General features: G+C 36.4%; 1 protein-coding gene across 2 annotated transcripts in view; it reads left to right on the top strand.

Moving 5' to 3' along the window:
• Positions 1 to 8,865: 8,865 nt before the first annotated feature.
• The window catches only part of cntn3a.2 (contactin 3a, tandem duplicate 2), a 69,719-nt gene continuing 60,234 nt past the window's right edge, over positions 8,866 to 18,350 (top strand). Inside the window, exon 1 of one of the 2 annotated variants that reach the window (XM_047806768.1) lies at positions 8,866 to 9,102. The gene's annotated coding sequence lies outside the window, so the exon portion shown is untranslated. Of the gene's footprint in view, positions 9,419 to 18,350 lie in introns of both variants that reach the window. The other variant, XM_027144646.2, reaches the window with a different exon arrangement.

Genomic DNA, 18,350 nt, shown 5'->3' with positions numbered 1-18,350 from the left:
ATGAGTTCTCTAATCAAAGGTATCTGAATAAACTAAGTTTTATATCTGTGTAATTTCTCCTTAAACATAATTACTTCCCACCTGATCATGCATGGATACTGCATAACCTTAGGGAAAGCACGTAACTGGGACAGTGTTTTACATTTTGCTCCAGTTTTAAATGTTGGATAAAATTACCCAAGAATAAACCTAGCAAGAAATGTTCTTCTCTCATTAAAAGACCTTTTGTAAGAGTATAATGGTTATAGTTCTTTGCCTTATATACCCACACCATCCATTTTAATAGGAACACATGTACACCTGCTATTTATGCAATTATCCAAACAGCCAATCATGGTAAAGCAGTACAGTGCATACAATCACAGATATCACAAATACAGGTCAAGAGCCTCAGTTCATGTTTATATTAAACATCAGAATGGTGAAAATGTGATCTCTGTGACTTGTGGGTTGAGTAATTGAGAAACAGCTGATCTCCTGGAGATTTCACACACAGCAGTGGCCAGATTGGTTCAAGTTGCTAGGAAGTATACAACAACTCATATAATCTCTGTTTAAACTGAGGTGAACAGAAAAAGCATCTCAGTATGTGGAAAACTTTGACTTGTATGGGGAGGCACACCAAACTTGGACAGTCAAATCTAAGACAGTCTTAAACTGTTCAGGTCTGTGCCCATGATAGCCTTAAATCTCTTTCTCGTATGACAAGAGAGGAATGTCATTTGTTACCTGATGTGGTCTTCTGCTGTTATAGCCCACCTCCTTCAATGTTGTGCAACAATGTTCACTTAAAATGCTGTGATACTGTATGCTGTACATTCTGAGATGAGAGCTAAACATGGATCAAGACTATGAATAAACACGAAAAAAGGTAAAATATATAAAAGGACAATGGAATGCAAATACAGGGCAGATGTTTCAACTGGCGTTAAAGAGTTTATAATAAGACAATAAAGTCGATTTAAAAAACATGCTTTGAGGTCAGTGGAAACTTGCCAAAAAAAAAAAAAAAAACAGTCTGATTCATAGAACCTTTCAAGCTTGGGAATAACAGGCATTGTGAATACTCTGCAGCAGAAAGTTTAGTCTATTTTCTATACTTATGTTCATGAGTCCTAATCTTCCACCATCTGCATTAATGGTAAACATGCAAACCCTGATAAAACAACACCAATAAGGCATAACCTGGCAGAAATCCAACATGATGTACCAATAAAAATAAATATATCTAATACAGTGTATAGGGGAAGTAGATGCACTATAGATCTTTCTAATAAAATAAAGTATTAAAGAGTGTATAATAAATACAAATGAATTTAATGCATAAGCGTGTGAAAATAGTTTACCTTTTGTCCAAACCCCAGAGACATTTTGAGAATTTTGAAATTCAGGTCCAGCTCAATGAATCTACTGTGTACCTTTCCCAGTGTCTCTATAATTATGTGAACATTGACCTATATGTAGTGTCCAGGCTGATAAGAAAAGTCCCTAAGTGGCTTAGGATTTTATATCCAGTGTGGGCCTGCTTGTTGAATTAAAAACCATGATGGAGCAGAACATATTTCAGAAGATGTGTAATTGGAATCTGGTATGTAGAAACCTACCAGGTTAAATATTTAAAATATATAATCAATATATCAACTCTGCAGTTCTCTGCAATGTTGCCAAACCTAAAATGCAGATGCACATTTCGCAATCAAATTTAGATTATGTACTAAATATTCACATTCATTAGAAGAACATGCACTTGCAAATAAATGTTTGAATATTTAATTGTCATACTAATTTGAATAAATCACAGAAAATGTTGCCAAGGAATATCATACAGCTGCAAAATATCATCAAATTTACTGCCTCCTTCTACTTACAGATGAAATTATTCAAATCCTTATTCAGTTAAGGGTGATTTTTAAAAATGTACAAGTAAAAATTGCATATTATTTGAAGGTGTTTAACAGTATTTGGTATAAAGCCTCAGGGAACATGGCTCTGTGATTGCTTTCTAATTAGGTTAATGTTGATCTTGGGGTCATACAATATGCATGTACAATATATGCAGCTAATCTCACGCAAAACTAAACTAATAAGCCAAAGCAAACCTAGCAAGCATATCCTACTGTGATAATTGAGTTAAACATCCTTCTTTTTTATGGCTTGTGTCATTGTTTAGTTTAGCTTAGTTCACACTTGAATGAAGCAGCTCTATGTACAGTCATATTTCCACAAATCTTTGGCCATATAGTTTGTGGCCATATGCACGTCTTCTTTTTCTACTTTCAGTATTTCCCGTCAGGGGTCGCTATAGCGAATCATCTGTTTGCACCTAACTCCATCCTCGACATCCTCTACTCTTGCACCAATTAACTTCATGTTCTCTTTTAACGCATCCGTATACTGTATCTCCTCTTTGGCCTTCCTCTTGACCTCTTACCTGGCAGCTCTATCTCCAACATCCTTCTACCAATATAACCATCTCTCAAACCATGTCCAAACCATCTCAATCTAGCCTCTGTGACCTTGTCCCCAAAAACAGCCAACCTGAGATGTCCCTCTGATGTGCTGGTTCCTAATCCTGTCCGTCCTCATCGCTCCTAAACATCCTCCTAAACATCCTCATCTCTGCTACCTCCATCTCTGCCTCATGTCTTTTCCTCAATCTCTAACCCAGGGGTGGTTCTAGAATTTAATCTTTAGGGGGTTTTAGCCCTCAGTGAGAATATAAAGCAAGAAGAGTTTTATATTATATATTATATGACTACATAGTTGGTTTATTTTTTAGTAAAAAGTAAAATGGCAAAAGTGGACACCAAAATTTTATGCATGATGTAATGATGCCAGTCTTGAATCAGATCAGTTCATGTATGTGTACATTCTCTACGAACAGTGTGTCCAATTAATGCAGTCATTAATAATAAAAAAAAATATTCACAAGACCAAATCAATAAATGTTATTTTTATTTAGTATTGAATTGATTGTTTCCATTAATATTTCGTTTGTGCTATCAACTCTGGTAATACGAATACAGAAATTTCACTGCTTTTGGTTGCTGTCTTTGCGGTTTTCCGCCGATTAACGTTTTAGATAAATGCGCGTGCACGCTGCGCATGCCTGTGCTTCTCCGTTCAAATAAAGCAGACAGCTGATGGCGCACTTTTGAAAGACTACAACGCACGTGCGTAAAAGCAAAGTAAAAAAAATCGCTCTTGGATTAAACTAATAAATCATTTTCTTTCCCATCGACGACATGTCCTGCATTTAACGTAATTTTTGTTGTTTATTTATGAAAGTAAAAATACTTTAAGTTTTACGGTGGCTGAGATCCCAGGGGGCTGCAGCCACCCTAAAAAAGGTCTAGAACCTCCCCTGCTCTAACCCATACAGCATAGCTGGTCCCACTACTGTCTTGTACACCTTTCCTTAGATGTAGCCATATGCACTTTTTTGTTATCTAAATTTTTTTTAATTTCGTTTCATTTAGTTTTGTTAGTTAAATATTTTTTACCACGTTTTTACCCAATTTGTTCACCTACTGGCTGGTTATCCTCTATCACTCCACAATAATTAACAATGGAGTGTAAAGGCTAGCATGTGCTTCTTCAGTTGACTGCCATTTCGATGCACTGTTACATTACAGGCTAGCATACACAAGCTTGCAGTGTCCTAATGTTGATCTGATTGACAGAGGAGAATTTAATGCCTCTGAACTAGACAGAACGGCCAGTTTTCTATCTTGAATTTATAGAACTGCAATGTCCTGACAACAAAGTAATGCATTTCTTTTGTGCATCTCATTTTTTTCATGCACCTCATTTTTCTACATTAATCTCAGTGATATATATACACATGTTCTCTTACCTTTTAAAAAGAGAAGTAAAGGGATTTAGCACCTTACTTGGTTTACAGAGTTAAATCGGGTTGAAAAAAGTAATTAAAGGAGACATCAAAAACAAACCACAAATCACATTTAACACTACTTACATTGGTCCAATATTGTGACTAACATTTGGGACACTATTGTAAAAGTGAGCATAATTACATACTTTTTTAAGTAGGTTTGAATTATTTCAACATACAATGTATTGCAATGAATATTTTAAATAAGGATTTTGGAAGCAGACGTAGTTCTTTCAGTGTTAACTCCAGTTTTTTTAATAATACACGTTGCTGTAAAGCTATTTTGTACAGGAAACATTTATTTTGTGATTTGGTATAATTTTGTTTTTGTTGCTCTTCATTCTTTTGTTTTTGCTGCTCAATCATTTATAAAATAAGTAAAGCTGGCAAAATCGTGCTTTCCACTTGTCGACATAAAAAAAAACTGAGTTTTTGAGGCACAGAAAATGACCGAATGTCCGTATCTGAACAGCAGTAGATATTAAAAAGAATTGGAATAAGCTATGTTGGGAAGATAGATTATTATTACCACGTTAATAGCAGACTGGGCAAAATGATAACTTACCATGGATTGGCTTGATGGCCTATACCTGCTGTTGAACAGTTCATTAGGCTACAAAACAGGTCATAATTCTCCCATGTAGTATGATATACTACACTACACTAGTATACAGTATACTGGTGACTATATTACAATAACACCAAACAACAATATTACTAATTTATGGCTATAATAAACTGAAGCATAACCATCCCATACCAATATAATTAACCAGGGTTAAGCATGTACAAATTTATTTAAGAGGTCAAAGCTTGTTATGTTTTGGCAGATAAGACTCAGGAAATAGAATATGCTGTCCTCTAAAGGCTTGATGCCATTTAAGTCTCTCTGGGTTATTTTTCATCCAAAGACATCAAGTCATCAATGAAGCACAAAAGCGTCTTAGAGAGATATGGTGTTTATAAAGTATAAAGGATTATTATATGTGAGGCAATTAGGTCTACTTCTACCCATAAGAGTTATATTGTATTATATTATATTAGATTTCATTATATTATATTATAGAATATAAATATATTATATATTTATATACTTACTTTGTTCATTAGCACAATTATCATCTTATTTTGTACAGGCTTAGCTGTAAAGCTGTATTTATCTTTATTTAGCTTATACACATGTGTTCATAAGTATTCGGACAGTGACTTTTTGCTTCCGTAGAGCACCACGATGGATCTAAAATAAAACAATCAAGAAGAGGTAGAATTATAGACTTTCAGTTTCAATTCAATGGCTTTAACACAAATATTGCTTTAACCGTTTAATTTGCTTTAACCATTTCATTGTCCCTCTAGTTTCACAGGCTAAAAATATTTGCACCTTTGACTGATAAGCAGTTTCAAGGCCATGCCCTGTTTTCTCATTACTTTATGACAAATTAAAAAGATAAAAGATCTGGAGTCAATTTCAAGTGCCGAATTTGCATTTGGTAGTTGTTCCCAGGAGCTCTAAGACAGACCTATCAGAGAGATAACAGGAACATTAGGACTGGACAAATCAGATATTTGGTACATCAAGAACTAATTCACTGGAGAGCTCAGCAACACCAAAAGGCCTGGAGAACCATAGAAGTCTATAACTATTAAATATAAAGTGGATGAAGAAAAATCGCCAAATAAAGAACATTCTTGGGGAGGCAGACATATCATTGTCAAACACAAGCATATGTACAGACACACTGATCTATTTTGTTTCTATTATTATCTACTATTTCTTATTGTTTGATTCGTCTTGTACTATTTTTATTTTACATTCTTTTTTTATGTATAGGTTTTCTTTGATGTTGCTCTTACTTGTTCTGTTGTGTTCACTTGAATTTCCCCAACGGGAGATTAATAAAGATATTCTAACATCTCTCAGCACCTGAATGTAGCTGCAGTAAGTCTAGCAAAGCTTCTCAAGGGAGGAAACTCAGCATTTGGTGATGTCCATCGGTTCCAGACTTGTGTGCATGTGTGTGCCTGTGTGCCTGTGTGCGTGCGTGCGTGCGTGTGTGTGTGTGTGTGTGTGTGTGTGTGTGTGTGTGTGTGTGTGTGTGTGTGTGATCCCTGGGTTAGTTCATGCATTGTTTTGCAGTTGCTTTTTTCTCATCAAATTTTCTATCCAGGTGTCTCTGAATTTACATTTACATTTATATTTACGCCATTTGGCAGACGCCTTAATCCAGAGAGAAAAATGCTTTTAAGTCTCTATCGATGAATACATTAACATTGGTTCACTAAGTTACAGACTTAGGATACCATCGACCTAAAAGTGTTTAGTTTTTTATTTTCACATAACAAACAAGGGAAAAAGTGCTAGTTCAAATGTTGGTCTTCAGCCGTCGTTTGAATATAGCTAGTGACTAAGTTGTTCGGACATCTAGGGAAAGTTCATTTCACCACCTTGCTTGCAGCTGCATTTTGGATCATTTGCAGTGGACGAATTGCATCTATACAGGTAGGTAGACTTGCCAGCACTGAGCCCAGTCCCTCAATGACAAGAGACAGAACAAGTACCTGGGTAGCCTGTGTGGATAAAAACAACCAAATCCTTCTGATTTTGTAGAGAAGAAACCGACATGCGCGTGTCACATTAGCAACGTGCGAGGAAAAGAACAGTTGATTGTCCATTGTTTGGTTCAGGTTCATGTTTTACCTTACTGACCATTATCAGTTAGTAAATGTTAATGCTGATTTCTCTGTATATAAAAGCAAACTTATTCATGCAGAATATGCTACTTCTCAGTACAATTTTTCATAAACACTGCTATGCTGATGACATGGAACTGTAATGCTTCAGCAAAGCCTGATGACAAACAGCAGCTTAATAAAGCTGAGGAATGTGTGCAGGACGTTAGACGCTGGGTGCCGAGAAACTTCCACCCACTTAACTTCAGACAAGATGAAATACTTCTATTAGAGCCATAGGCTGCTAGAAGTAATCTTTCTGATTATGTAATAACTGTGGATGGCCCTTTCAGCTACTGTACATCTTGAGCAGCAGTGAAAGACCTTGGTGTAATTATTTATTCCAATCACTTATTTGAAGCTCATGCAACGGAATTATTGGTCTCAACCCACAGTATCCGAGCAAAGTTTTTTTTATTATAATCCACTCAATCTGCTTTAATCAATAGGTGCAGGTTCTTTATCAGTACCTAGAATAATTAAGACTACAGGAAGGTCAAAGCTTGTTCCCTGAAAAAAGGCTATGGTATGATGGTGGAATGGTGGGAGGCTTTATGTCCCAGGATGCCATTATGCCCTCTGGCTCTGCCTTTTAGTTACAGTATACTCTCATAGCAAGACTTGCTGGAGTCTCTGCCTGAACTCTCTCACAAAGAACACCACTGTAGTATAAGAGAATAGCTAATAATCTGCTCTCTCTTTTTATCAAGTTATAGATGTACTTCTGCTGTCTGATGTAATGTTCATGCTTGATCCTGACACACTTCCACTTCTGTGACTTCTCCCAACCTCTGTACCTGCCTAATCTATCCTGATACCTCTTCTTAGAGCTTCTAAGAATCACCTCCTGCTGCTGAAGACAGAGTGAGGATTTGCACTTCACAAAATCCAGTTTATATTAAATTCCACCCTCGATTCAGCAAATAATCTCACAGCGATAATGTAAGAAAACCCATCCTGTACTTATTCCAGGAATATAGATATAGAAGAGTATTGATTTAGTATCTTACTATCCAGTGTCAAAAGAAAGCAAATTAGTTTTCTTGCCACTATTTCCACTGGCATTGCTCATTGGGGCTCTAAATCAGTGGTTGCTGTTCCTGAAGCTGCTTTGTGATAGTGTTTATTGTTAAAATCGCTATGCAGATACAATTGTACTGAAATGAATAAAAATCCCAAGCAACTTGTTTTTTATTAGGGCTTGGGAGTGTTGTTTACAGCAGCTATATCATGACTCATCTGTAACACACACACGCACACATGCATGCACACACAGTCTTACATGGTATACATCTAAAGTATCCTCTTCATACAGTACTTTAGTCTGCATGAACTGATTATATTAGTCTTTTTAAACATAACATGCAATTTCATATTGAATGCTGTATTAAGAAAGCTAAACTAATTAATTACTTGTTTCATTAGCAAGGTAAATTCTTTAACTTTTTTTAGGTACTGTAAGCAACACTAGGTATGATACAGACTACTTAATGTTTGCCTGGATAACACAGGTCTGGGGCTCTTCTCAGGAACACCAGGCAAGGTACTGTAGGAAGACATCCTGAATGGGAGTCCAGTCATTTCAAGGCACTGTGTAAACATACAGTGCATTTACAAACTCATATACAGTACATGGCAATTTACAGTAGTGTGACCAGGTTATGGACAACTATAGAACCTGTAGAAAACCCATACGGACACAAGGAGAACATGGATAGAAACTCAACCTGACCAGGGATCGAGGTTAAAACTGTAACTGTGAAGCAGCAATGCTACCTGTTGCTACAGCATGTCATCCTACTGTATAACAACATAATTATCAATTTGCATTACCTTAGATAAAAACTTATTCCAAGTCACCAAAGACATAAAACATAAAAAAAAGCATTGCATTAGTTGGGTTACTCACTGTAAAATGGCACTAGGTTTAAAAGTGTGTGTGTGTGTGTGTGTGTGTGTGTGTGTGTGTGTGTGTGTGTGTGTGTGTGTGTGTGTGTGTGTGTGTGTGTGTGTGTGTGTGTGTGTGTGTGCGTGTGTGCGTGTGCGTGTGCGTGTGCGTGCTAACTGTTCCATATAACTTTGCTACTGCAGATGAATGCATGCATGCATGAATGAATGAATGAATGGATGAATGAATGAATGAATGAATGAACCACACCGATTTTGCGATATTCCAGATTAGACTCCGTTATTAATCTGCTCTGTAATGTTCCGGTCAGGCGGTGGCGCTCGCGCTCACTCTGTGCGTGCGTGTATAACGTTGCTCCCAAGCAGCTCGCGAGTCTTTTGCGCTGTTTTTCCGCCTCACGCGCATTTTTCCTCCTCTCGAGGCTGAATGAATGTACACGCGGAATGTAAATACAGATCAGCACAGGGGCGACGTCTCTCTGTCTGGCTCTGTTTCTTTCTTTCTGTAGCTGTCACTGGCTAAGGGATTCCAAAGCCATCGTTTTGGAGCCCTGGAGACATAAAGGGAGGTGAGGAACCGAGTGAAAAGAGGGAGAACGGGGCAAATAGGCTGTGTTACCTCTCTCTCTCTCTCTCTCTCTCTCTCTCTCTCTCTCTCTCTCTCTCTCTCTCTCTCTCTCTCTCTCTCTCTCTCTCTGCTCCCTAAGTTACCTGTCCGTGGCTGCAGAGGTGAAAACGTCTCGCTTGTCTCTTCCATTTGCGACGCTAAATAGCTTGAAAGGGGAAATGATTTGGACTCATTATCAGTGATACAATGTGCGTCTCACTCGCCATCACTCGCACAGACTGAAGAGGGAACCGGACGGAGAAGGACGGCGCAGAAAGGTGAAGTAGGCGACGTTCCCCTTCATCCATTTTACGCGTGTACGTTTTGGCAAAATATTTGGATTTTCATCCTACAGGGGCATTCGTTAACATCTCGGTCACCCTGTCATATATATAGATATAGACAGAAATCTATAAACATCTCAGTTCATTTTGTCTTGAATTGAACGCGTCACGATGCGTAATTGTGTTGCTAATTATTCTGGATGGAATCTTAATAGCGCGGTCGCGGTGCTCGCGCGCCACGTTCGAACTCTGTGTGTGTGTGTGTGTGTGTGTGTGTGTGTGTGTGTGTGTGTGTGTGTGTGTGTGTGTGTGTGTGTGTTTTGATCATTCCCGTCAACGCTGGTTGACATCCATGCTGATCCTCCAGAAACGCTGCCTTGTAATGTCCTTCTGCATTTTTAATGCTCAGGCATGGTTTTCTGCTTATGCATGAATTATTCAGGTACGAGGAGCTTATGTGGCAATTGGTTGGGAAAAAAAATCTGCAAATGCATTCCACATCTGGAACATGGTCTTGTATCTTAACTCATACAAGACTACGGAATACACTTGCAGAGACTGCTATACCAGACCGCTTCATTATATATATACACACACACACATATATATATATATATATATATATATATATATATATATATATATATATATATATATATATATATATATATATATATATATATGTGTGTGTGTGTGTGTGTGTGTGTGTGTGTGTGTGTGTGTGTGTGTGTGTGTGTGTGTACTTTTTTTGTGAATTCTGTAATATTGCTTGATATAGAACTTCTCCCGGTATAAAACGTTCTTATCTGTGTAATATGCCAGATATGCTGTCTATTTATCACACAGGACATCCGCTTATATGCACTGGTGCTTAACTGCAGTACTGCAAGCTTAAGAAGTGTTCATGAAGATGTTATCACCAAAAATGACACCAGAATGTTTCACAGTAATATGCAAAGCTCAAAGTGGGTGAATGTTCCAGGTCTAGCAGCCAGTCTTATTCATCATATTAGGCTAAAATATTCACAGGAATGAAGTATCTTTTAATAGAGTTATTAGCTGACGGCTGGTGTTGAATCTGAATAAATTTTCAATCTGAGCTTCTTGTTTCTGTGTTAATGAGAGTCTCTTACCCTAGGCATGAGTATGATTAATGAAAGGAGTGTGTATAATTTTAGTTACATTACAGTATATAAGAAATCAGTGTGACATTGATGTTTGATGCAGGTGAATTTGAGACAAGTGTAAAATGCAGATAATATATTTTTCTATTTTTTTCTTCCTAGCTTGGAGTTGAAAATCAAAAGAATTGTGATTCAACCCTCCTTAGCGTATTTAAATGCCGATACAGGAACTACCCGAGTTTGTATGACTATTTAGGGTGTCTAGTATTGTTGTGAAATGCTGAGGTGATAAAAGTTCATTTCATTTCTAGAAAGCTCTTCTCAGGAAGAAATTTACACAGTTGAATGACTACATTATAAGAAAGTCGAAGGGTTTTTTTCCTCTTCGAATACGTATGTTTTGCATATATATATATATATATATATATATATATATATATATATATATATATATATATATATATATATATATATATACTATCCACATACATTGTTTTAGGTGCATTAGCGATTTAATATAAAGAACATGAATGAATCATTTATAGTTATATTTATTTATGTGGCAGCATTTAACATTATCAGTTCATTGTATTTTCAAAAAAACTTAAAGCTTACATATTTAAATATTTTCATATCGGTGTCTGTCACTTTATTCAGCCTTTAAGATCAAACTCTACTGATTTCTCAGTTTAGTTTAATATACATAGATACACAGGTACCAGTGATCGAAAAACCTTCTTTATTCCAAACAGCATCTGCGTGAAAAATGGATCCAGATGGGATTAAAATGATCAGCCTTCTGCTGAAGAACTGGTTAAAGAACAGGTAGTAATTTGGTCTGTAATATTGTCAAGGGAGGATGGTGAAAAACAGTGACATGTCTCCTTTGGACAGAATGAAAATCTCTGAGTAACTCTCGCATATACTGTAGTGGAAATACCCCAGGTCCCAGTGTAAATCTAATCCTGTATGAATACGGCTATACTGTACATTTGCAACCTTCAAGCCAGCTCCACACAGAATCACTCATTCATTTGACAGATGAATTCATGACTAGTGTTTATAGCACTCCTTAGTACCATAATTCATTTCCTCCTTCATGTTTAATCCTGGCCTTCTCTGTCTATCCCACGGCTCGGCACAGAATGTGTTCAAGAACCATCTAGTTTCACCGAAAGTGGAAATTTGCCCGAAGACCAACCACAGACCAACCTTCTCATGTAACCCATCGGCAAACATTCAAGATTATCCCTGTCTAATTCAGTATGTGTTTAAGAACTTTTAAAAATGACTATAGGCTAATGATTCAAAATCCTTACAGACATACAGAGAGCCATTGAGATTGCATAAACAAACATTAGACATTCTGTGAGTTGCGGAGCGATTTTAGGATTTGAATAGTTTATCGAGGCAAAACATTTATCAGAAATATTTTCCACATACAAACAAATATAAAAACATTTTTTTAACTTTCACATATTCGTTCATTATTTCATAAAAGACTATAAAAAAAGAGTGGAAATCTTCTGACAGGAAAAACACTGCAAGTGGGTCATGTCACATCATTTATAATGTTTATCTGCTACAACAATACAATAAAATGGCAGTGGGGAAACACCAGATACCAGTGTTGTAGTGTGCTTGTGTTGTCTCCATTCCCCCTAACAGCTGTTCACTTTAATTACTTGTTCCTTGCCTGTCCTCTTAATATTAATATTAAATGTATGTGGGTAGGAAAAATTCTCAATATTGTATTAGTACTAATAGGTTGAACAGCACCAGTTTAAATCATTATGGAGAATGCGGGTGGAGAAATACACACATTAGAAATAAGGACTGAGAGAAATTTGTCCACAGTTTATATACAGTAGTAGTTCACAGTGGAGATTTGCAGAGACAGAATGTTAATTGCATGAGAAACATTTAAGTATTACCCTTAGAACCTTGGGAACACTATTTTCCCACATCTCTGGAACTAGAAATAAATCTTACACTGAAACAGAACAGTTACCCTTTTTGAAATATTTTTATTTCTTTATTATGTGATCAGTATCAGCTAGTAGCAAGTGGTCCGGTTCCACGTCTGTGAGCAAGTGCATTAGTGACACAGATTTAACAAAATGTCTGGATTGTTCATTTACCTCCAGAAATTTACATTATATTTATTCCCCCAATATCCTTATTAAGAGTCACTGCCTATCGGTTCAAACTGTTCAGTCAGACTGACTTTAACTCACGCAGAGCATTCAAATATTCTATGAGCATAAGAAAAACTTTTTCTTTCTTTTTTTTTTTACATTTTACTGGTTTAATAAAGGAAAATGAGACAGACAAAATGATTGATTAGATGTTAAAATAACACTGAGGGAAATAAAAAAAAAAGGTTTTAGTTTTTAATTTTTCATAAGATGTGTCCTCTCACACCTAGTAGTCAGTAGTACATACTGTATCATATATTCACGATAGTTTTATGGTGTAAATGATAACAGAACATTGCGCTGAATGATAAACCAGACTTGTTAATCATTAAACCTCAGTGTATAAAAGTAACGTCAGGGGCAAGTATCTTGCCGCTCCAGAGAGGAAGCGAGAGAAAGAGATGTCAGTTTCTTGCATTCAGTTCTATCCTTTCAACAACACAAGCTAACAGAAAACATTCTGATTGCACAAGGCATTAAGACTATTTATTGTTGCCTTAAAAAACAAGCTCAGAAATAGCAACATGCGCTTAATTTCTGATTACTGCTGTAATCACTTCAGCCATTTTCCCTCTTAGAATCAGATTAAACTTTGTGTTACTAATGGCTAGTGTTAATAAACTCATCTTACAGAGCTCTCACCAGTCTTTAGTTGTGCTGTTGTGCCAGATTAATTCATGTTTGCATAGACTTCACTGAACATTCCCGATTCTTCCCATGTTGTGAAACGATTTTGCTAACAAGTCTGCTGACAGATTTAGTTGTGCTTTGAATATAGATACTTAGATAAAGTGAAATATAAAAACTTGAGGAATATGTTTAGATTCATGGCCTTCGGTGATTTGAAGTCACTATCAATAAACACAGCATCAAAATCATATTGCTCCACTAGGTCAAGGGCTAAGAGTCTGTCTATATCAGTCTATTAAACCTGTTGTGGATAATATGATATGAAAAACATACAACACTTACTTTTAAATAATAATTGCTTAATTTAAGTACTTAATCATAGCAGTAGGTTGTCTTTGTTGTTTGGAGACAGCCAGTGACTCAGCTGTTTGGCCAGCCATGGGAAGTTTATTCTATCAGCTGGACTCCTTGATTCATGTCTTCCTTGTAGCCTGAGAGATGCTGAGCTCACCCAAGCAGCGCTAAAGGATCAGAGAGAGTGGGTGTGAAAATGCTTTAAGATAATTCGCTGCCGCTCCATTTTTGGCAAGAATCTGTTTTAAATCTGATGCAGGTAGCTACAAGATGCCAGAGACGAGAGTGTAGCAGTGAAGTAGTACGGGATGCCTTAGGAAGGTTCAAAACAAGTCGTGAAGCTGCATTCTGGATCAGTTGCAGAGTTCAGAGGTCAGGCAGAGGCAGACCAGCTAGGAGTGAGTTGCAGTAGTCCGGACTCAAGACAGAACAAGTACCTGACAATGTGACAACATTATTCGTGTAATAAATATATTTATGGTTTATTAGAATACATATATTTAACTTTAGAGGTTTAATACTAAATGTGTTTACCATTTAATAATAAATAAAGTTCTAATTGTTGAATATCTAAAATATTTGTCATTTCTAAACTTTTTCCTTATTAAAGATAACTGACATACACTCCAAAGCTAAAATGGGCATGAATTAAAGTTTACTTGTGGTAACTGAAGTAAGAGCCTGTCAGCTGTACCTTTAAAATGAAGGCATTTTCTTTGCGAACCTTCAAGGAAAAGTGTTTCTTGTCCCATGTGTGTGTTTGACACACCGATTGTGCAATAGCTGTTCATCATAAACGCATTCTAAGGCCAGATGATGTTGTTGCCTTGCTCTACTTAATTTGAAGCTTCCCTTGTGTAAGTCTAATTGTTTTGTCTTCAAGCATTTGGAAGCAGACAGTGTACACTGAAAATAAATTCAAATCAGTGAGCCGTTCTTTATTCCTAAATGTTGGAATTCTTTGTATTTGTTTTGCTATAAACTGACTGAAACCTGCTGGATATATTCAAACAGGATTCAAAACCGACCTTGTTCTGAAATCTCCTTTACATTGTTACCAATCTTCAGTACTCCTAGCAGCACTGCTCTTAGGTGTTCATCCGATCAGAGGCACCGACGAAGCCATCGTCTCCACACGGAGCCTAAACTAACGTGACTCTATTAGATTCAGCTGTCATCTGTATTTATATAGAATGTGTAGGCGATGTGCGAGGAAGAGCAGAAGTTTGATTGCTGTGAATTGTCTTGCCTTGTGTGTTTTCCTCAGCACTACATGTTTTTCATGGTATGCTCAAGTATCTCCATAGATGCAGCACTCTGGTGTGAGAAAGAGTGACGGAGGGCTTGCTAGGCTGTTAATAACGACTTTGTGTCATAGCAGAGATGAAACTCTCACTCATCACAACCTGAGATTTATTTTGATAGCCCCAGTACAGCTATTACTCACAGTCACTGAGCGGTCATCAGAAAATAGCTCTATTGCTACGGGCCTCTCCTACAGAAGAGGTCAGGTTTGTGTAGTGCTGTCGTAAAATTTATATCCGTGGCAATTGAAGTCGCATGTTGATATGATATGAAATCACTCTATTGGTGTGCTAAACAGACATAATAGATATTTATTGCTCATTTTGGCCTAGTTTCACACGTCATCGAGCCAGTGAAGGAAACAAAAGAATACACATCTCTCCTCAGCAAATTGCTCTTGTCAATTGCGTAAATGAGAGAATCGGTCTCTTGCACACAGCCTTTGCCAGTGCAGGACACCCACCAGTCTGATCAATCTTGTGATTTATAAAGAATATAGTGTTTACATTAGTAATGTTGTGAAACACAATTATAAACTAATCGATACAATGTTTTTTGTTCTGGATAAAATCGAGGTAAAGGAGATAGAGTCGTGACATAGGAGTGTTCACTTGTTTAGCATCACTGACAATCCTGGCCTCTGTCTGCCCCAGGCTTTCATTTTCATACCTCACAGATCTTACATCAGGGGTCACTTGATTTACAAATGGGGTCTGGACAGAAAGCCACATCTTCTCTTTCGCTTCATTCATTTATTTTTCAGATTAATATTAGAAGCACTGAAGATGGGTTTATTTTATTACTTTGAAATGTTACTCGTAGTCACGTTCAAATAAGCCTCGTTTAAATGAAAAGGTTATGTGTTATCTAGTCTTTTTATTTTTTTAATCTGTTTCATAGTTTCAGCAAAAAAAACATCTAATTTATCTAACTCAACTTATCTAAACAAACTAGCATTGTGTCTCAAATCACATAGGAGTACTTATGGACTATTCTAAACTGGGAGTGAAAACTAACACCACTTTTCTTGTTATGGTTAATGTTTGAATTTTAAAAACCAAATTTCTGTTTTGCACGCCAGTCTATTGTATTTTCTGGATTAGAAAAATACCTTTAAATGTAAGGGCAGCATGTTTTTATTAGCGACGCGGCCTGTGACAGTAATCACGGCGACAACAGAGAGTATGTTTAACGTCATTTTGTCTCTGGCATGACATTTAACTGATGTCACTTTTAAATCTTCCAGATGTACTTATCATTGAGTGTGTGAATGATGCTTCTCATTCTGCCCCTACTTCTGCATGCACACACTAAATCATGTATTAAGTATACACATTCTCCTCTGCTTGATGTCAGATCATTTCACACCACTCTACTGTAGAGTTTTCCCACTTCCCAATAGACAGGACTATTTCTTTGGTTTTTGTTCATGCCAGTTATGTTACTGACATGATAAAATGTTTAAATGTCACAGCAGTCCTGTACTATTTATTGACATTTAAAAAAAATTAGGGTGGTAAAGACCACTGAAAATTTATAATGTCTATTGTGGGTCATTTGCCACTCTTAATTAAGGCATTGGTGTGGAGCAAATATTATTTGCACTAGACAGAACTGCAGTTAGTTTAATCAGCGTTAGATTTAACCAATTATCGTGTCTGTATGTTGTACCAATACTGATGTAACCTCAATTAAATGTAGAGAAGTAGTTTATCACTACATGTTAATTCATTCATTAACTAACAAACATGTACTAACATGTAATTAAGAAGGTTATTATTAATGCATGACTTGATAAGACTCATGTTCCAGTTCTGATTAACTCTTCATCAGCTCATGATTATTATATGTCTTAACTCAACATTAGTTCTTATGCAAGTAGTTTTTCAGTTAATTTTCACGTACCGTTGAATCACTTGAGTCTTGAATAACCTGATAATATACTGAAATGAATAATGATCATAATATAAGTGTGCATGTAAACGCATACATTAACATTAATAGAATAGTAAATAGAACTAGAATGTACATTTCCTGAAGAAAATGTTAATGGCGCTTGCACGTGGGAAATCTCGGCACTCGGTTGCTAGGGTGAAATTTTAGGAATTTCCCCTTCAAGTCTATGGGACTTTTTTTGGCCACTTTTCCGTCCGCTGTGCGAACATCTTTGGTTGTATCGCTTATAAAAGTCATAGCACACCTCTCCTCAATGAGCCGGTCGATTTGACACCTCATTCATGGGTCTAGGACAAAAGCTGCGGGACGTTGCTTTGCAAGCACCATTAATTATATTATATTATATTATATTATATTATATTATATTATATTATATTATATTATATTATATTATGCTATTTTTTGCAATTCATTATATTTCTTTAGTCATTTTAAAATCTAGAAAAAATTTGACTCAAAGAAATAATATACGCTACATACAACCAAGTAGACAATTAAAACTGAAATGAGGGCTCTTGATTAAATTCACACATTTAAACTGCTTGCATCAAAGCGTCACTTAAGTCAATTTAAATGTAATTTTTCTGCCAAATTAACTCATTTCTTAATCTCCAGCTTTCTTTTTTTCTTCTTCTTCACTTGTTTTCTCCCTATAACTAACATTTCCATAGCATGACAAAATAAATATCTGTTAATCTTGCCTTATGTAATGGGTTTTACATATTTTAAAATGTCATATTAGGCACCAAGTCATGCTTTTTCTTGGCCAGTAAGCTCAGATGGTGTTGGGATATGCACTATACTCATGTTACAGCCTGTTTAGTGCACATTTAGTCATTCCAAATTTGGGCCAGCTGTGAGCATTATTGGTACAGTAAAGCGGATGATTAGTCTCTGTTAATCTTGGTTTGTTTATGAAATGTAAAATGGAGGTAAATAAGTAGAAATCTTTACTGTGGGTGAAGTTACAGATAAAAACAAATCTGAGCAGTAATATTTATGAGAAGACTAAGAAGTCAGTTTGGAAAAGCATACCCAGTGACTCCGAAAGACACATAAAACCACTCCTACTTTCTTATATGCCATATTTAACATCATAATCTATAATAGTGACACTATTGTACAGCCTGAAGTCACATAGCAAAGTGTGTGGTAATGATAGTCATTAAAGAGAAGTGTGTGGTGCAGTATGGATTGAGCTGGCATCGGTTAATTCAATACACAAAATTCAGGGTTACTATCAGTAAGTAACCTTACTTCTTTTTTTTTTTTTTTTTTTTGAAGCCAACTCCTCACTAAGATCATTGAAGTCAGTACGTCTCAGTACATCATCTTCCTGTGACATTAGAGTTAATGGCT

The sequence above is a fragment of the Tachysurus fulvidraco genome, chromosome 23 (genome assembly GCF_022655615.1).
Source record: "Tachysurus fulvidraco isolate hzauxx_2018 chromosome 23, HZAU_PFXX_2.0, whole genome shotgun sequence".
NCBI lineage: Eukaryota > Metazoa > Chordata > Actinopteri > Siluriformes > Bagridae > Tachysurus > Tachysurus fulvidraco.
The sequence above is the reverse complement of the archived record's forward strand: the minus strand, read 5'-3'. Positions and strand labels throughout refer to the sequence as shown.